Below are 20,802 nucleotides of genomic sequence, written 5' to 3'. Positions count from 1 at the left end.
TTAAGAAATGGCAGGTGGAGTTCGTGACCAGCCTGGCTCCAATTCCCCTTTGCTCTCCTATGTAATACTTATTTCCCCTTGTCGGGTCTGGCCCTGCTAGGCTGTGAGCTGGAACTAAGCACTGCAGCTGGGGCCAGTGCCCAGCACAGAGAAGAGCTCAAACAAAATTGTAGAAAGGGCCTGCCAGGTACACTCCCCTCACCAGCTTCAGTCTGTCTGATGCAGTGAAGGCACACTTATATCTCAAGCCCAGTTAGAAACCAGGTCCATGAAGAAGTGGGCTGATTTCTCAGTGTGTCTTTGTCTTCTTGAGCTTGCTGTACAAGCGAAAAAAGAACAGTTTCTCCTGACCAATGAATGCAAGAACTTTATGCTGGGGAGAGGGTAGAACAGAAAGAGTAGCATTTTGACACCAGGGCTCAAGTCTTCTTTGGGGATGAAGATAATACGTGGCCTGTTTGATTCACGCAGTTGTAGGACCAAGTGTGGTGGAAACGCTCTGTTAAGCCCTCAAGTGCTGAACTAATGAGAGTTGTTATTACTGTAGCTCTAATCCTTCTGCCCTCCATCCTGTCCTGTCACGGAGAGAATATTGAACCTGGAGAACCTCTATATTTGTAGAAAAATCTGTCTCCCAAAACATGATTGTTTTCTCCTCATTAAGACTTTTATTAGCAGTTATGGGAAAGTTTCATGAGCTTGGCTTTGAACCTTCTAAATTAGCAGTTATTTTTCTGCTGCTGTCTCAGGAGGCTTCAGCAAAAACAATCAGTCTGGGTTTGTTCTCCCTCCTCCCTTGCAACTACAGCCCTGAACCTTCAACCCAGCACTTGCTCTACAACGTGACCCAGTGGAGCCCAGAGGATGTAAAACACCTTTGGGAAAGTGTGTTTTTCACAATCCAAATAGGCAAACTTCACCTGCTGAGAAACAATTTAAGTTGCTGTCGCTAAAGAGAAGAAAGATAAGGGGACTGAGGTCAATCACACATCTAGCCTTCTATGCCAGGCACTGTACTAGGTAGTTCAATGTTAACACATTTCATTCTCAGACCAAAATAAAGAGAAGTGTCCTTATATTATATAAAAGGAAAGTGAAGCTTCAGTTAAGTAGATTTCCTGAGGTTACATACCTGCAAGATGGTGATTAGGTTTTGAGAGAAATGTTTTTGACTTCAAAAGTTGTCGATAACACACTCATCATACACAGAGTGGCGAGGCTGATTTAAAGATTTTAAAACTGGAATGACAAGAAAGGAAGCGGGGTGGGCTGGTGGCGGGGCTAAGAGCCTGGAAAATGACCATTACCTTAAAGGTGCCAGGGGTTTTTTAGCCTCTAGAGGTGGATACTTCTTTTCACCTTTGGCGAAGAGTACTCCTTGGTTTGGGGACTATCATCACGGGAATGGGCTTCCTGGTGCTGAGAGGCACTTGCAGGAATTGAGGAGAATGGTTTCATGAGAGACTTGGGGGACCTGGCTGTGGGAGCTGCTTCTTGAACCAAGGCAACAAGCTTGGCACAGATAAGAGGAGATACCAGGGCCACCCCTCGGGTCTCTGTCTATAAAAAACATATGGTTTAAAAACGTATTACTAAATTCACAGGTCCGTGTTAGATATAGCCATGTATCCATGAAGATTTAGAATAATGGGTAGGAAAGAGGTACTTCTGTTTGTGCTTATCGTTCAATCAGTAAAGCTGCTTACCCGAAGATTCTTTGTAAAGTTCAAGCACCCAAAAGGGTAGCAACACAATTATTTCTCACAGTTCCATGGTGCTTTGGAAACCTTTGTAATTAAACAGTACAGGTTTCTTACTTCCCTAATACTGTTGTTTAATACTGGTTATATCATTACTCATGATGCTGCATCATTCATCATGCCACCAGCTGCCAATCACTCTCTCAAAGGCTGTTCTGTGCTTCCTTGATGACGACCACAAATGGAAGTTTTATTCAGAGTATGCAGATGAATGTAAACAGTAATTTGTTTTCTAGTCATGTTAAATTATTGATAGGAATTTTATAGTGAAAGCACAGAAACACACTTCTGATTGTGTCTTATCTTAAACTCATTAGTCTAAATCACCGCATTCCTAGAATGTGATCTCTTTCAAGAGGATACATCTCTAAAGACAGCCTCTTCAGCAAGTGGTGCTGGGAAAGTTGGACAGCCACGTGTAAAGCAATGAAGTTAGAACACACCCTCATACCATACACAAAAATAAACTCAAAGTGGCTTAAAGATGTAAATATAAGGCATGACATCATAAAACTCCTAGAAGAGAACATAGGCAAAACATTCTCTGACATAAATCGTACCAATGCTTTCTTGGGTCAATCTACCAGGGCAACAGAAATAAAAGCAAAAATAAACAAATGAGACCTAATCAAACTTATAAGCTTTTGCACAGAAAAGGAAACCATAAACAAAACAAAAAGACAACCTACAGACTGGGAAAAATATTTGCAAATCATGTGACCGACAAGGGCTTAATTATCAAAATGTACAAACAGCTCATACAACGCAATAGCAAAAAAAAAACCCCAATCAAAAAATGGGCAGGGCTCCCCTGGTCGCGCAGTGGTTAAGAATCCGCCTGCCAATTCAGGGGACATGGGTTCGAGCCCTGGTCTGGGAAGATTCCCACATGCCGTGGAGCAACTAAGCCCGTGTGCCATAACTACTGAGCCTGCGCTCTACAGCCCACGCACCACAACTACTGAAGCCCATGTGCCTAGAGCCCATGCTCTGCAACAAGAGAGGCCACTGCAATGAGAAGCCTGCGCACCGCAACGAAGAGTAGCCCCAGTTCACTGCAACTAGAGAAAGCCCACGCGCAGCAGCGAAGACCCAACGCAGCCAAAACTAAATAAATTTATAAAAACAAACAAAAAAATGGGCAGAAGACCTAAATAGACATTAAGAGATTCCTCCCTCCCAGCCCTCTCTTCCTCTCCACCCCCAAAATACTGGAGCAAGAGGAAATGTAAGACCGGGTCCACCAACCCAGCTCCTCTAATGAGATCCACAGTGAACCACCGACAATCTCCCACCAGCCACAGTCCTACTTTCATTTCTGTGTCCTTACCTAGTTTCATAGGAAGTTTAGTGCCTTCTGCTTTTGGCCACCAGAAAACTCAGAGATACATTTGCTACCAGATATCTCAGGTGTATAAGACCCTGTCGTCCAGAGAATCTATTCTGATTGGTCTTTTCCCTCATCCTAATTTTATTCTGCATTTATATTTCACTAAGCACTGTGCATTTCCTATAAGCCACATTTAATCCTTTGTGGAATGAGGTGGGGTACCTGACCTCGGAGCTAAACTGAAACCACCTACATGTCTTCTCTACCCCCACCCAGCAGAGGTGGCTGATACAATGGCTCCTTCTTCCTGCGAGTGCAGCTGCCTCTGGAGGTGATGCTTTCCAGCCTTCTCACCAGCACTTTGAATTTTCGCTTATTTATTCATTCAACAAGCATCTATTGAGCACCTAAAATATGTCAGGTGTGGTGGGAGATAAGCAAGTCCCTTCTCTTACAGAATCTATGTTATAGGGTGGGGGAAAGAGACAAACAAGTGAGTGAAAAAATAAATCACATGACTTTAGATAAGTACTATAAAGAATAATACATCAGGGTAGGGCAATTTATTGTTTTAGCTAGGATGGTCAGGGAAGGCCTCTGGGAGGGGCGATATCTGAACAAAGACATGAATAAAGGGATGGAGGTGAGCCAGTGGATGTTCTGGGGGAAGGATTTTCCAGGCTTCGGTAACAGCCATGCAAACGCTGTGTGATGACCCCAATGAGCTTGACCCATTCTGGGTGACACCTGACTATCGTCACCCTCTCCTTCACTAGCATTCTGGTCTAAGCCACCCCGCACCACTGCAGGGGCCTCCTGACTAATCCCCCTGCTTCTACTCTTGCTTCTCTTCTGTCTGTTCAGCACACAGCAGCCGGAGAGATCTTTTAAAATTATAAATCAGTTCACCCCACTGCCTTGCTCAAAAGGTTTCAACAGTTTCCCATTATACTCAGAATAAATTCCAAACTGTTTACCATAGCATATGAGGACCTACATGACCTGGTTCCTCATCTCCTACCACTGCTACTACAACCACCATCAACACCACCACCATCATTATGACCATCATCACCACCACCACCAACAACCACCACCACGACTTCATGCTACACCACAAAAAAGCCTCCATAATAATACTAGTTAATGTATACGTGTATATATGTATATACATACAAAGCTCCTATAGTATGGCAGACACTATTCTTAGCACTTTCCACATAATAGCTCATTTAAGCATCACATTTGAAATACAAATTTATATATAATTTATATAAATTTAACTTACATATAAATGTAAAGCTTCACATAATAGCCCACTTAAGCTTCAACAATGCTGAGGGGAAAGTACTATTATTATCATCATCATTATCCTCACTTTTTTTTTTTTTTTTTTTGACTGCGTTGGGTCTTCGTTGCTGTGTGCGGGCTTTCTCTAGTTGAGGCGAACAGGGGCTGCTCTTCATTGTGGTGCGTGGGCTTCTCATGGCGGTGTCTTTTTTTTTTTGCAGTACGCGGGCCTCTCACTGTTGTGGCCTCTCCCATTGCAGAGCACAGGCTCCGGACGCGCAGGCTCAGCGGCCATGGCTCACGGGCCCAGCCGCTCCTTGGCCTGTGGGATCTTTCCGGACCGGGGCACAAACCCGTGTCCCCTGCATCGGCAGGCGGACTCTCAACCACTGTGCCACCAGGGAAGCCCGCGGTATCTTCTCTTGTTGCAGTTGCAGAGCACGGGTTCTAGGTGCACGGGTTTCAGTAGTTGTGGCACGTGGGCTCAGCAGTTGTGGCTTGCGGGCTCTAGAGCACAGGCTCAGTAGCTGTGGCGCACGGGCTCAGTTGCTCCGCGGCATGTGAGATCTTCCTGGACCAGGGCTCGAACCTGTGTCCCCTGCATTGGCAGGCGGATTCTTAACCACTGCGCCACCAGGAAAGCCCTAGCCTCACTTTATAGATAAGGAAACTGAGGCATTGAATAAATAATTTGTCCACGGTGAACTAGCTATCAAGTGGTATAGCCAGGACTCAAACCCAAGTGGCCTGGCCCTGGAGTCCAAGTGCTTAACCACTACTCTCTGTGGCCATGTTCCTGCAGTGCAGCTCTACCTCCTAAGCAAGGGTTGATGGGTGCAGTACCTGGTCAGGATGTTAAAGGGAGGGTCATGGCCTCCTTACCCCTTTCCCCCATCTCTCTGGCTGGGATGTAGATATGGTGGCAGGCCACCTTGGAGAAAGCAGGTGAAGGCAATAACTGAAGTTTAACAAAGCAAGAAAATAGAAGGAACCTGGGTCCCCAACAAGATGGAGCCCTTCTATCCATCCTGGATTGCTTAGGGGAGAAAGAAATCAACTTCTGCCTGGTTTAAGTCTCTGTTATGTCATGTCTTCATTACAACAGCTGGGTCAATATCTGTAATAATAAGTGGGCAAATCAACCTAGAAAACAGAGGTTTGCCAGTGGCACAGCTGCCTGTCCGCGTCTCAGAAGCTGTGATGTGCCAAGGGGCCGATTCGGTCTCTGTGTGAGGTCGGAGGTTTCTGAAGACCACTGCACCAGGCTGCACAAGCCAGACTCACATGCTAGAGGTGGGGAGGGGCCCATCTCCACAACAGGGTGCTAATGATTTTATTTATGTAGAACCATAAATGTCCCAGTAGTTTTTATGAGTGTAAAGCAGAAAATTATCAAACCAGAGCAAGGCTTCCTAAGCAAAGAGCTGACACTCCAAAAAGCAGCCTCATCTCACAAAACAGTGTGTGCGTATATTTAGAGAATGTAAGATCACAGGAGAAACTAGATAGGCAGGCTTTTTTTTTAATTAATTTATTTTTTTATACAGCAGGTTCTTATTAGTTATCTCTTTTATACATATTAGTATATACATGTCCATCCAAATCTCCCAATTCATCCCACCACCACCACCACCACCCTCCCACTTTCCCCTCCTTGGTGTCCATATGTTTGTTCTCTACATCTGTGTCTCTATTTCTGCCTTGCAAACCAGTTCATCTGTACCATTTTTCTAGATTCCACATACATGCGTTAATATACGATATTTGTTTTTCTCATTGTGACTTACTTCACTCTGTATGACAGTCTATAGGTCCATCCACGTCTCTACAAATGACCCAATTTCGTTCCTTTTCATGGCTGAGTAATATTCCATTGTATATATGTACCACATCTTCTTCATCCATTCGTCTGTTGATGGGCATTTAGGTTGCTTCCGTGACCTGGCTATTGTAAATAGTGCTGCAATGAACATTGGGGTGCATGTGTCTTTTTGAATTATGGTTTTCTCTGGGTATATGCCCAGTAGTGGGATTGCTGGGTCATGTGGTAATTTAGATAGGCAGTCTTATCTGATCTGAAGACTGGGAAAGAGAAAAGTAGAGTGAGGTGAAGGAGGCTAAGTTGAGTCACAAGGTTTGAGCATGGTGGTTTGGGAGGTGCAAAGAAGGATTCAAATTGCTTTTCCAAATCACTTTTTCTTTCTTTTTTTTTTTTTTTTGCGGTACGCGGGCCTCTCACTGTTGTGGCCTTTCCCTTTGCGGAGCACAGACTCCGGACGCGCAGGCTCAGCGGCCATGGCTCACGGGCCCAGCCGCTCCGCGGCATGTGGGATTTTCCCGGACCGGGGCACGAACCCGTGTCCCCTGCATTGGCAAGCGGACTCTCAACCACTGCGCCACCAGGGAAGCCCTCCAAATCACTTTTTTCATTGAAAAATCAATATAATAGTGAAAGAAAATGTTAAGCTTCTGTGATTTCACTAATCTTTAACGGAACTTTAAGAAGAATCTTTTATATATCTATCCCTTCAAGTCTTTGTACCCATAATTATCAATCTTATCTACAAATTTATTCAACTTTTAAAATTTCTAATTATGCTTCCCCATATTTCTACATACCTATTGCAGTTGTTGGGAAAGTCATTTAACTCAAAGAGCCTCAGTTTCCTCATCTTTAAAATGCAGCTAATAATACTTAGAGGGGTTGTTATTGAGGATTAGCTGAAGTAAAGAGGGTCAAACACTTAGCAGAGGGTCTGCCACACAGTCAGTATAACACAGAAGCATCCCTTCTCCCTAGAGACTTAAAGTTTCCCCCAAAATCCAGTTCAAGGCCCCTGAGAGTTCAAAAAATCCCCTTCAATTCTGTGAATTCCTAACAATGAACTTCCTCAAGCTTCTCTCTGCCTCCATGCTCATAAGCTATTTCTCATCTGTTCACATCAATCCAGTAAAGGAGTAACAAATAAAAGCTTGGGTACATAAATCAATTATGGTATAATTGGTTGATGGATTACTAGACAGCAATAAAAAAGAACAGACCATTGCTACAGGGAGCAATACAGTGCAGCTCATGGTGGTAATGCTGGGTAGAAGATGTTAGACCCAAAATGACACATACTCTATGATCCCATTATACAAAGTTCCAAAACAGGCAAAACTAAGCTATGGTAACAGATGTCGTAGTAGTGGTTACTTTAGGGGGAAGATGCATGGGTCACATTGCCAGAAAGCAGAGATCACCATGCTGGTTGCACACCATTGTAACGCTCAGCCTAGCACACAGCACAGTTCCACGCTCCGGGTGGACACTTAGTGCTTGTGGAATGCATGAATGTGGATGATGACATGTTTGAGATGGACAGTCACCTCGAGTCTAGAGAAGTATCATCACTTTCAGGGAAATGGTCTAAGAGTGGCCAGGCTGGTGCCCTCAGGAGTGGTCTTTTTTCCTGGTCTACATATTGATGAGAATTAATTGTTGTGTATGAAAATCCCTTGGATGTTGTGACTGAGTACAGCCAACTTAAGAAAGCAAAGCGGTCATAGGAATAAAGATGTGATCTCACTCTTTGAAAGTTCATTCAAAAGAAAAAATATACACACACATAAAGGAGTTAATCACAATGATATGAAGGAGAAAAGAATTTGGAGGGAAGAAATTCATCGACATGGCACTTAAGAGCAGACTCTGAGCTTCTCCTGGGACCATTAGGGTTGGAAAACTGTTCTGCCTGAGAAAGGGAGAAATGTTTGGACACTAGAGAGGAGATGGCAGAGAGGAGGGGTGGGGCCAGAGCAGTCAGTGCAAGCCAGGCATCCTGCGTTGGCATCTGGCACATAATTGATAGGACACTAGCTAGAGAAAAATCTGCGTTGGCTGGTTGAAAAAATAAGTGACCTCTAGAGCCTTCCCATGAGTATTGGTCCATTATACCTTCAGCCAGACCTTTCTCTGCCTCTTTCAAGGCCAACTAGGATAAGAGATCAGAATAAGATCTCATTATAATAGCTTACATTTTTGAGCACTTACTATGTGTTTGGCATAGTTCTAAAATGTTTCATATATATAACTTCACTTAATCTTCACAACACTCCTATAAGATAGGCACTATTTTTATCCTTGTTGTACAGATTAGGAGTTGAAGCACAGAGAGGTTAAGTCACTTACTCAAAGTCACACAGCTGGGGCATATTGGAGCCAGGATTCAATCTAGGAATCTAGAAACTATACTCTTTTCTAATCGCTCCTCCTAAAGAAAGGAACCAAATCTGCTTTCCAGTAATGCCATGGCACCAGCCAAGCATGTCCACAAGCTACTCCCACAGGTGAGATGTGGACTGTTCCTCTCAGGATGAGATGGGCCAGGAGTAGTCAGGCATTTGGGGTCAGAGGTGGCTTTGTGGAATGAGTTGGAAATGCATAATATGGCTAAAGTCTTGGAGGGCATTCCTGGGGGAATGTGGGGTATATAGCTCCTTGTCCCTTTCTTTCCTGTTTTCCATAGTCACCATACCAAAGCACCTCATCATCAAGGCCCTATTTCCCTCACTCTCAGCTAACGGCCTCACCACCTGTTCCACCAAGGAAATAGTGTATGAGCCCCTCGACCTCCTGCTCCCGTAAACGTGCCGGTATCTCCAAAGAGCCCTGGGTCCATGTGTTCAGCCTAAGAGGACGTGTCCCCTGTCTCCTCCAGGCTTCACCTCCACTCCTGTTCCTATTCCTGTTACCTCCGCAGATTTCCCGGCCTTGGTCATTTTCTCTTTGCCCTGGCTCCTTCTCCTCAACCAATAAGGCCGCCCAAGTCCTTCTCAACACTAAAAAAAAAAAAAATCCAACCACCAACTCCTTTTAATTGCTGCACCTCATGAAGGAGGTCCACCGTGGTGTTTCTACTTCCTCAAACCCAGTCCCTCCACCACCCGCTGCAACCTGGTTTCTGCCCACCACACTGTCCCCTTTACAAATTGTTCCTTGCCGGGCATGGATGACCTAATCTTATTTGACATCCCTACAGTGTTGGCAGCCTCCTTTGCCTTTTGTGAGTGTGAATAATAGTGTGGCAGTAAAGAGTGCTGGCTCAGGAGATGGACTACCTGAATTCAAAGTCTCGCTTCTACCTGTGTGACTTTGGGCAAGTGACTTAATCTCTCTGAGCTGCACTTTCCTCTTTTTTAGAGGTACTCATAATAATGGTAGGTACTCATAATAATAGTAGGTTACACAATCAGGTACCTTAGATTAGATGAAATGTGGTACCTTCCTAAACAGAGATTAATGGTGTTTCTCACTGTTAAAAGCCTTAGCGACTCTCTTTTGCCTGGAGTATGAAGTCCAACTAACCTTAGCCACAAATACAGGGCCCATTCCCATCTTCCCACTCTCTCCCCCAATTCCACTGACACCAGATCACAGTGATGACCCAACAAACTACTCTCGCCACTGCAGGGGGCCAGTTCAGAAGGGAATATGGGGGGATGCTGTGCTGTGGCCTCTTTTACAGAAGTCAGCAAGCTGGACCTGCGTTCAGAGCTTTACCCCTCCCTGAGTTATGGCTTGAAAATTATTTTTCAAAAAGAAATAAACTATTAAATTTTCAGATTTTATCTTACAAAGATAAGATAATTTTGAAATTAAATGGCATTTAAAACTAGGATTAAATATGGGAAATAAAGAAAAAGAACATGTTTGGGGAAAATAATGTTATTTCATACATGTATAAGTATTGTTCAATATGCAGATATATCAAACCCATATTTAAATGGTTTCTAAATTTTGTAATAGAGCTGATTTCCACAAGAAATGTAATACTTAATTCAAGTATAATTTTGCAATAAAGATTTGTTATGGTGTTCTTAAACTCGGTTGTTGTTTTTGATTAGTTTGTTTTTTACTCTTTATTTTGAAATAATTATAGACACAGGAAATTACAAAAATAGTAAAAGAGGTTTTATGTACTCCTGAGATTGGTTCTTAACAGATGCTAGAAACCAATATAATAAAAAATGTCCATACATTTAAAAGTTCAAAGAAAATTTACTAAAGAGGGGTTTTATGCATTTTATATATATTCCTGGGATAAATTCCACTTGGTCACAATGAATTATTATTTTTATGTATTGCTGCATTCCATTTGCTTATATTTTGTTAAGGATTTTTGTGTCTATGTTCACAGGTATACTGGTCTGTCATTTCATTTCCTTAGATGCCTTTGTCAGGTCTTGATATCAGGGTTATGCTGACGTCATAAAATGAATTTGAAAACTTTTCCTTTTTCTCCCTTTTTGAAAGAGTTTATGCAAGATTTATATTTTTTCCTTAATCAATAATTTGCAAGTGAAATCATCTAGGCATAGGGTTTTCTTTGTGGCAAGCTTCTTACAGTGAAATTCAATTTCTTTATAAAACATAGATTATTTAGATTTTCTGTTTCTTCTGTGTCAATTTTGGTAAGTTGTATTTTTCAAAGAATTTGTTCATTTCACCTGTTTTCAACTTTATTGGCATAACGTTGTTCATAGTATTTCCCTATTACCATTATAATGCCTGTAGGATTGGTAATGATAGCCTTTCTTCCATCTCATATATTGGTAATTTGTATTTTCTCTCTTTTTAAAAAATTGATCAGTCTTGCTAGGGGTTTATAAATTTTGTGAAACTTTTCAAAGAACCAATTTTCAAGTTTGTTAAAAATCCCTACAGTTTGTTTTCTAATATATTGATTTTCTGTCTTTATTTTTTTTCTACTTTCTTTGGGTTTAATTTCCTTATTTGTTTTTCTTTCTAAAGTGATAATTTGGATAATTAACTTTAAACCTTTCTTCTTTTCTAATATGATCAGGTTAGTGCTATTAATTCCTCTCTAAGCACTGCTTTACCTGCACCCTATAAATTTTGAAATGTAATATTGAATTTTCATTAACATTCAATTTGAATATTTTCTAATTTCTCTTAAAATTTCTTCTTTAACCCATGGTTATTGAGAAGTATGTTATTTAATATCCAAATACTTAGAATTATTTAGTTATTTTATTAATTTTTAATTTAATTCCATAGCTGTCAAAGAACATACTCTGTAAGATTTCAATCTTTTGAAATGTATTAACATAAAACAAGTGTGTAACTTACTTTATAGAAAGTGGAAAGTGGCCATCAAAGAGGTGTAGATCAAAGTGGCCATGGGAGTTACACAAGGGAGAGGGAAATTCCAACTAAAGTTAATCATGGAAGGCTTATGAAAGGAGGTGGCATTTGAGCTAGGTCTTGAAGAATGGATAGGATTAAGAAATAAGGAGTTAGAGGAAGGAAAAACTACATTTAGACTCAATTTCCCTTAAAAGGAGAAATTATCTTTTATGAAACCCAAGACCTCAGAGCACTGCTGCGAAAGTGACTACCAACCTATTGCCCCAATATTCTCCACTAAGTGTCCTTAAAACACCTGTTCCAAAACAACCACTTAGGTACTTCGAACTCTGAATCTGGCCACCTCCTGTGTTAGAAACTTAAGCGACACCACATATTTAAAACTAGCAATGATAACAACTAGATTTCATAACTTGAAAAGTATTTTTCTTTTCATTTTCAGGATACTCATCATTCTAAGATTTCCTTTTACGCCCACAGGTCTGGGAGTGTAAGAAGTAGGATACACTGGGAAGTCTGTATTCCCAGTCACAGCCTTTTCCTTTTGGGGAAGTTTGGAATTCTCAATGGCATCACTGGAGAAAAGCTCTACTTGTCACTACAGTCATGTGGCAAGAGTCACTCTTAGAAGTGTCACAGGAAACAGACAAGTGCCTTGTGGGGATCTATGTCATCTGAAAGTAGCTCCTGGTCAGAGCTCTCTGGGTGAATGAGGCAAATAAGTTTAGGCCTGAGTCCATTATCCTTCAGCCAAGCAACATGTAGGCCACCTTTCAGCTCTGCAGGCATCTTGGGGGCTTACAGCCACCATCTCAGAGCTCAGGGCAGAGATGGTGTTCTTTCCTACTTCACACGCCCTAGTCTCCAGTGTAGCGTTTATGGAAGTCCATCAAGTGACTGAGCAGGGCCCAGCTGAGCCTCCGTCTTCCCTGAGCTCTGCACTTTGCAGGCGTGGCCTTTACCCTGCACTGCCCTCTCAGAGGTAAGATGCTCACCCTTATCTTGATTCTTTCTTAGGGACTGAGCTCCCAGTGTGGCCAGGTTGGTTTGGAATATTTTCTCAGATCTACTCTGACGTGTTAACACCCACATTCTCACCTAAAGTTAACAATCCTGCCAGCCTTGCCAGACATCACGCACTTGCCCGTGTCACAGGTGCCCTGCGGGGGAGGGGGTTAAGGGCTGACCTGGGATAAGTATGAGCCCTTGATAGCGGATTCTCAAAAGACTGAGAAGCTACACCAGTCTATCAAGACCTTCAGTTCCAGACAGAATCATTTAATATAATTCCTAGCAAGAAAAGCATAATCCAAAATCAGGTTTAGGGTTAGTCCTCTGTGGGTCTGATGAAACCTATTGGAAAAAATCAGCTTTCTGTTTCATTTGGTCTTGCTGAAGTCAGTGTCCTCTGGCTAGAGGCTGATTTTGGACACACTAGCATGCCTGCCCACGTGTGACACATTTCAGCCATGTGTTTACGATGAAACCTGCAGCAAGGTCCCCACCTCTAGTGAGTGGCCCCTCCATGACTTTTGCAATTCTAAGGCTGTAAGAGCTCCCTAACCAGGATGGTGGTGAAGACGAAACTCTCCCCAGAATGCTTCTCTTCAGAGGCAACTGATGCTTTCGTGTCAGAGACATAGACAAAATGTGAGAGCAGAAAATTCCTCTTCCTCATCTCCAGTGATGGCATCTGATTGATTTTCAGGCTGAGTGATCCTGACAAAGCCTGCCAGCTCAGTTCTTAACACTGGACAGAAAACAGGCATCTGGTATCTCACCATCCAAGCACGGAGCTTGGATGAATATACGGGAGCCTCTGGGCTAGAGGCCCCACAAGGCTGTTATGCCTGGATGAATCTTAGAGCGTTTAGGGACAAACACTTCAGTCTTGAGTCTGGTGCCTTCTTCCTGATGTGTTGCTTTATGTTACTAGTCCCCCCTTCAACTCGCCAATGACTTCCTTACCTACTCCTCCGTGTTTTCCTCTCTCTTTCCAGAGGAGGCTAATATTTGAGGACTTCAAGATTTGGAGGCTTTTAGACTCAGCCTGGAAACTAGAAAGAGGCCCAAGTGAAAAACAGAAATGCCTAATTGGGCCCTATGGCATATGTTTGTCAAGGGAGAAGAGGAGGGAATGCTGAGGACCCGAAAGGCCATGAGAGGGCTCCTTGTAATGCCTCCTACAATTTTTGATAACACATTTATATGCCAAGACAAATGCTACAGAAAGGCACGTTCCAAACGTAATGGGTTTGACAAGATGGGGTAATGTCAATGTCATACTTGTTTGAGATGTTTCCAGTATCTTCCCAGAACGTGCCCAGAGCAATAACTATTACAACAACGTCATTGAAACAGAAGTGCCCTGGAGTACTCCACCCTCCACTTTCGGGGTTAGGCTTTGTGTATTATCATACATTCCTGACATGTAATAGAACTCCCTCCTTGTATATAAGATGCTTGGGCTCCAACATAACTGGTTTGCATTTAAATGCCCAAATATGATTATATAACCTTGATTCAATTAACAGGTCTGACTTGACTTAAGCCTTGCTCAGGAATGAGCCAAATAGTCATCTAAATAATAATTAGAACAAGACAAACCAGGCTTTCTGGTCTCAAGTGTTGAGGACTGAAGGAACTTCGGAGTCACCAGATGGAGTTGAGGATGCAGAGATCCCAAGACTATGCTCACTCACCTTTGAGGTCCAGGGTTAATGATCTGGGCTTCACCCACAGTGGCCAGCAAGGGATCTGACAATTGCTCCCTCTTTCCAACTCAGCAATGATAAAATGGAGCCCAGGAGAGGTGATGTTTCCAGGCCAGGTTTATTCCATCAGCTGAAAGCAGGGTGAAGACTTAAGTTCAGCACAAAGGGCTGTAGAGTTTATCTCATTCAACCTCCCACCCAGTATAAGAACCTCTTACTGTCATCACACCTCTGCTTGGCCTCTGTGAACAACAGAAAGCCCACTACCTCCACCAGTCTTGGATGGCTCCAACTATGGTAAACTCTTCCTTGTTTTGAGCCCAAACCCACTTCCCTATAACTTTCATCCAAAGATCCTTTTATCCTTATCAATGTCATTTCTTAAATTCCTCTATTCCACTCCTTCAAAATAGATCCTGGATCTTAAAAAACTTGCTCTGCTAAGGTATCAGCAGCTTAGACTTGTGGTTTCTTATGAAGCCCAGTCATGGGCCTGCCTTGAATTTTGAATGTTTCAGCAGCCGTACCATTGAACACTACCACAGCCCCAGACCTGGTAGGGCTCAGGGGAATTAAGGAATCCAGAACTTTGCTGTATAAAGTCATTTGAAGACTAGAACAAAATTGGAGAGGAAAATAAAATAATTAATTACAGCCTTTGCCAACAGAATGACATGTGTTGATGAGACAATCTGAGTTGTTTTTCTGAATAGATTTTTGTATCAGTTTGACAGTGTCATTTATGAGTAGTTAAGGATGACATAGTGTGTCTTTCAGAATATTAGACATGGATCTCACTGAGGGCCAGTTTGTGGAAGGGGAACCCAGATAACCCAGTACCTTGATTAGATTTTCCATTTGAAGAGACTAGAATTCATCACAGTTTACACAATGCATGGCACCTGGGAGGCTAGGAGCTGTGTACCTGTCTGCCTTTGCCACCAGACTGTGAAGTCCTTGGAGGCAGGAAGCATGTCCCCTTCATCACTGTACCCTCAGGGTTGGCACAGGCGGGTTCTCAGTAAAGCATCTCTGGCCCACAGCCTCCGTGCGAGAAGGGCTTCGGCTTCTTAGGCGGGGCAGGTGCTGCCTTCAGATTTGGATTTCTCACCACAGGTTCACTGTCAACCCAGAATCCCTTTGCTTTCCACCTCTAGTTGTAAATCACTTAGAAAAACGTGTCTGGGAATCCCATTCTGACATAAGGGGGGTGCGAAAGCCGGGCCTCATGTGCTGGGGTGCTGGTGGGTACCTGCCGTGGATGGTGAACTGGGTTCTGACACTATACTCCTGTCACCTCCCCCACCTTTTTTCCTGCCTCCCTCTGCTTCCTTCTCCACACTCAGTCCATGGGGCAGGAGAGAAGCCATAGTGGTCCTGGCACGCCCCAGACTTCAATCCTGTCTTTGCAGGTATCAGATAGAGACCCTGGCTTCGAGACAACCAACTTAGGATGCAGCTTGGTCTGGGCCTGTAAGCCAACTAGGGAGAGAACGTCTATCACGAGTCCTTCACCTATAGACTAAGGGAGAAGGGTCATTATGGGACTACAGATGTCCTCAAGTGGTCTCTTTGCTGGCCTTTTCTCGGAATGACCCTGGTACGTGGTGTCTGGGATGACCCCAGGATGGCTGGGTTGAGCCTGCCCTCTGAGAATGAGTGCGGTTGGAATGAAATGGGTGACCAGCTCCATTTCTCATTGTTCATCCCAGCCAGAGGAAGCATTGTATAAGATGGCTCTGGTGGTATTAGCCCCCAGTTAATAATCTCCTTGCCTCATCTGCAGAATCATGGCCCTTTACCCACCCGATCTCCCCAAGTCTCTTCCTCTACCCTGTCTCCACTCGTGCTTTACCCTCAGAGTACCTACTCTTTATCCTCAAACACACCATGCTCTTTGACACCATCGAGACTTTACTGTCCCTTGTATCTAAAAGAGCTCTCCCCAATCCTCTCCCAGCTGTCTACAGCCACCACTGATGTCACCTTCTTGCTGTAGCTTGCCACAACAAAGCAAAATTCATTCCTCCCTCGTCCAAATTCCCACAGCAGCACTCTGTCTGCCTATATTGCTTGTCTTATGATATGAGAGCATTCGTTCCTGTGTCTGTCTCATGGTGGTTGGACAATGCACTCTTTGGAGGAGAGGGATCATTTCGCATCCCTATGAACATCCCTGGGGCCTGGAACATGGGAGGTGCTCCAGGGATGTTGTTGGAAAGTGATGAGAGCAGCAGCATTGGGAGATATTTTTTGTGCTCCAAGGGCCCTGGGAAGCTCCTCGGGACCAGGAACACAGCACAGGCTCCTGAGTGACAGGATCTCTCCTCCCTCTCTTACCACATTCTCCAGAGGGGCTCAGCTTGGGTCCTGCAGGAGACAGTCCATCAGTTCTAGTGCAAGGAGGGTGTTCTGGGGGCAGAGTTTGGTTTGGGGGCTCAAAGTGTCCTTTGAAGGAAATCAAGGTTGTTTCTCAAATCCATGAGGATGGCTCCCTAAGCAGGAGGTACAGAGAGATGGAGTTGCCACTTACGATCTGGCTGACTTTGAACATGTTACGTAATCTCTCTGAGCCTCAGTATCTTCATCTGTACAGATGGGGAGATAATCATACCTCATGTTGCCGTGAAGATTAATAATTACTATTTATTGGATTTACTGTAGCACTGCAGGCTCTATAAGTATCAGCCGGTGAGAAAGCAATAGAGACAGAATCAGAACCACTACACCATATGAAAAGGACATGGAAAAATGCAAAAGACTACACAAATGTTACTACAGTTATTTACTGAAAGCACATTTAGACTTCAAAACCTTCGTCCTGTTAGGAACTGAAACTGGAAAAAAAGACATTTTTCCTGAGCCATGCTAAATAGCTGTTATAGGAAGTCCAAAGGTGAGGGGATGGAAAGGACGGCTAGTTGTCCACCAACAAATTGTGCCTCACCTTCCACAGGCTTAATTACTTCTGGGAAGTGGCTACCGAGCCAGGGACTACATTTCCCACCCTTCCTTGTATGTAGGTGGGACCATGTAATAGGTTCTCCTAAGGAATGTGATCAAATGAAAGGTGTCACTTGCAGGTTAAGATGGCTAAGAAGAGGGTGTGAAGAGCCAAAAGGTAAAAACAACCCAAGTGTCCATTAACGGATGAATGGATAAACAAAATGTGGTTTACACATCTCATGGAATATTATACAGCCTTAAAAAGGAAGGAAATTCTAACAGGTGCTACAACATGGGTGAAACTTGAAGACATTATGCTAAACAAAATAATCCAGTCACTAAAGTACAAATATTGTATGTGTCCACTTATATGGGTAGCCAAATTCATAGAGATGGAAAGTAGAATGATAGTTGCCTGGGGCTGGAGGAGAGCAGAGAATGGGGAGTTAGTGTTTAATGGGTATAGAGTTTCAGTTTGGGAAGACGAAAAAGTTCTGGAGATGGATGGTGATGATGGTTGTACAACAATGTGAATGTGCTTAATGCCACTGAACTGTACATTGAAAAATGGTTAAAATGGTAAATTTAATGTATATTTTATCACAATAAAAAAAAAGAAGAGGATGTGATTTCTCTACATCCGCCAGTTAGATGCAGAGCACTTTCAGGTCCTAGGATGGAAAGAGCCACAGGATGGAAATAGCCACATGACAAAAAGCCACTTGCTGACTGGGAGTCTGCCACTGGACTCTTACATGAGTGATAAGTAGACTTCTAATGTGTTAAACCACTGAAATCGGGGTTTAACTGTTACAGAAGCTAGTGGAACGCTGACTAACATGACCTGTGGCCGATACTCATGGCTGATGTCACAGCATGATACCACTGCAACACGGTCCTCTGAGAACAAGACACGGTCCTCTGAGAACAAGACGGAGGATGCCTCAGAGCTTGGCTTGGTTTGGGGATGAGTAGATCTTTGTGCTGAGGGCCCATCTCCAAGTTCAGCAGTTCTCAAAGACTGAATCACAACCCCTTGGCTATGAGATGGATTCCAAGGACTTTGTTACTAAGGAAACCCAGAGGAGTCTGTCTCCTTGAAAGACACATAACTCATTCAGTGATAGGAACTGGCTGTGGGCTTGGGCTGTAGGAATGCAGAGGAGAATGGAACTGTGGTCCTCAGTCAGCCAGGGGCAGACATGGGAACCTGTCCCCATATGCTGTCCTGGCCCAGCCTGCCCAGGGGAAGTGGCTCCCTGTGGCTCCAGCTGGGCAGTAGCTTTAGCTGAGCATAGCATTCAAGGGGCCAGGGATTGTCCTGTCTTGGGCTCAAAGGACAATTGCCAGTGGGACCTGCACCAGGGCTGCCGGCTGTGCCACAAACTTGTTCAGCAACAAGAAAAGTCCTAGTCTCAGGGTTAGAGGAAGTGTGAGCAACCAGGACAGGCTTTGGGGCTCAAACAAGGTCATGGAATTACAAACTGGCAGCAACAGCAGCAACCGTACAAGCTGTTGCCCAGGCTCTGGCCCCTCTGGCTTTGGTGGCCACCCAAGACCCCTGGGTTTGGCAGTAACTGAGGAGCCCCCAGCCTGAAGGCATGCATCTGAGGTGGCACCAGTGGCCCAAGAGACCAGGAGTGACCACTGGGTTCCAGGTAATCATCCTGGGAACCTGGACTTCTTGGGCTTATCACAGGACAAGTGACCTGGGGAAAGAGAGAAGGTCATCCTTACAATAGAGGGGATGAAACTGGAGCCAAAGTAATAGAACTGATGAAAGAGATGCAACTTCATTTCATTCTCAGTTTTGCAAAGAATTTACTGTTTTAATGAATTAGAGCAATTCAAGTTTACCATATAATGCCAATACTCTTACATGCATTCTTCCTGAGCTCCTAAGCTGGAGAGGAAGAGATGGAATGCGGGCTAGAGAGCCAGGGATTGCACACAAATTTGACGGTTGTGTCAAAATCTGGCAGTGTCTGTGGGGTGACTCATGCAGGTAAAGGTCATGTGAGTTGCGTTAAAATAAAGGTTGAGAATGATTGTGTTTTCTAGATTTTTTTCAAGGATTCAATGTTTGTTAAATGCAGGCATGCCTCCCTGTCCTTGTCACCATAGCTTCAAATCTCCAGAATTCTCTCCATAGTGGCCATCAGCACTGCTGTTGACTCTTAGCTCTTTTCAGCTTATCCTGGGCATTCACCATGTGATGTGACACCAGGCTCTGAGGCATTCAGAGATGACAAATGGCACAACAGTCAAAGAAAGAAGCGCCGACCCTGCCTTTCTCTGCATCCCGTCTCTTTGAGTCATTCCCTCATTTTCCTACAGGGTAGTGTCTGTTTCTTTCTCCACCTCTGGGCTAATGTTTGCATTTTCCTTCACTAAGGCCCAAGTGGTGTGGAAGCACCTTGCCTATGGTCTGAGCCTTATTTTTAAAAAGCAGTTCTGACTTCCCTGGCATTTTGTACATTCTTATGCAACTCAGCCTGGGCCTTATACAAAAGCCCACTGATAAGCGTATGAAGCCAGCCTTTAAAATGGTGCCAAGGCTGCCTGGGTCGCTTGCTGCTTCCTGGGAGCTGGTCCCAGGGCCAGTGCTGAGCACCAGGCCTCCCGCCTGCCTGACCTGGGCAGGGCCCAGCTGAGAATGGAAGCCCTTGGGAAAGGGAGGCCCATTGACTTTTGCCAATTGGAGGCTGAGTCAGAGCTGCCAATCTGGAATCCCAGTCCCACAACGTAACGATACTCTCCTCACCACTCACTTGCCAGGATGACCCAGCAGCCCCTCTCTGGCTGTCAGCGCTCACCTGCATGGGAAGCACTCACTGGGTCACAGGAATATTTTCCCATTCCCTTCAGCATCAGGGTGGGGTGGTGGCTGTGGTGACTTGACGTCATTCAGGGCCCTGCCTGCTCAGTCTCCTCTGTGCCTCCTGCCCTCCTGCTGCCACTGGGAATGGGTTGAACCATCCCTGACACCTGGAGTTGAGCAACACTGCAGGGATGCCATGGGAGAATGAGGATAACCAAGGTGTGCTCATCATGCCTCACAAAACGCAAAGCATGTGAACCCCAACCTAAGGCCCACTTCCATGAGAAGGCTATTGCCTTGGGTGGGAGGGGGAGAGAAGACTTCTGTTCTTGGGATCACCCCTGCTTCCTAGTTTCTGCTTCTGCTGGATTCTTTCAGTTCGAGTCACGTTGCGACCTGCGTGCACTGTCCTGGGTCTGTACCCAGATGTGGAACTCAGGCCCTTGCTTCAATTTCCACCAAAACCAAACCAACCACCCATGGGAGGCCTTTGTGTGTGTCTGCTGAGGTTCTATTCAGACCAAGGGGGTTTAGGCTGCAGCAATTCAAACGACTTCAAAAGGAATTTTTGATCTTTAATGATCCTCTTTGAGGCTGCCCCACCTCCGGAGATTTTTCACTGGCCAGACCACCCCACGTTGCTAATCAAGACCATGTTTCTCAGAAGTGTGGTTCATGAGCCGCCTGCACCAGAATTCCCAGTGTGGAAGTGGGGTCTGTTGGGGGGAGTGTGTGTGTGTGTGTGTGTGTGTGTGTGTGTGTGTGTGTGTACATGTGTGCGCGTAAGAGAG

General features: G+C 44.4%; 1 long non-coding RNA gene across 2 annotated transcripts in view; it reads right to left on the bottom strand.

The window, feature by feature from the left end:
- LOC137206187 (uncharacterized) overlaps positions 1 to 20,802 on the bottom strand; it is a 178,228-nt gene that overhangs the window by 101,846 nt on the left and 55,580 nt on the right. For both annotated transcript variants that reach the window (XR_010934515.1, XR_010934516.1), the window contains exon 3: positions 14,233 to 14,374. This is a non-coding gene — a long non-coding RNA (uncharacterized lncRNA). The remainder of the gene's footprint in view (positions 1 to 14,232; positions 14,375 to 20,802) is intronic.

The sequence above is a fragment of the Pseudorca crassidens genome, chromosome 14, assembly GCF_039906515.1.
Source record: "Pseudorca crassidens isolate mPseCra1 chromosome 14, mPseCra1.hap1, whole genome shotgun sequence".
NCBI classification, from domain to species: domain Eukaryota; kingdom Metazoa; phylum Chordata; class Mammalia; order Artiodactyla; family Delphinidae; genus Pseudorca; species Pseudorca crassidens.
Note: the sequence above shows the minus strand (reverse complement) of the source record. Positions and strands in the feature narration are given on the sequence as shown.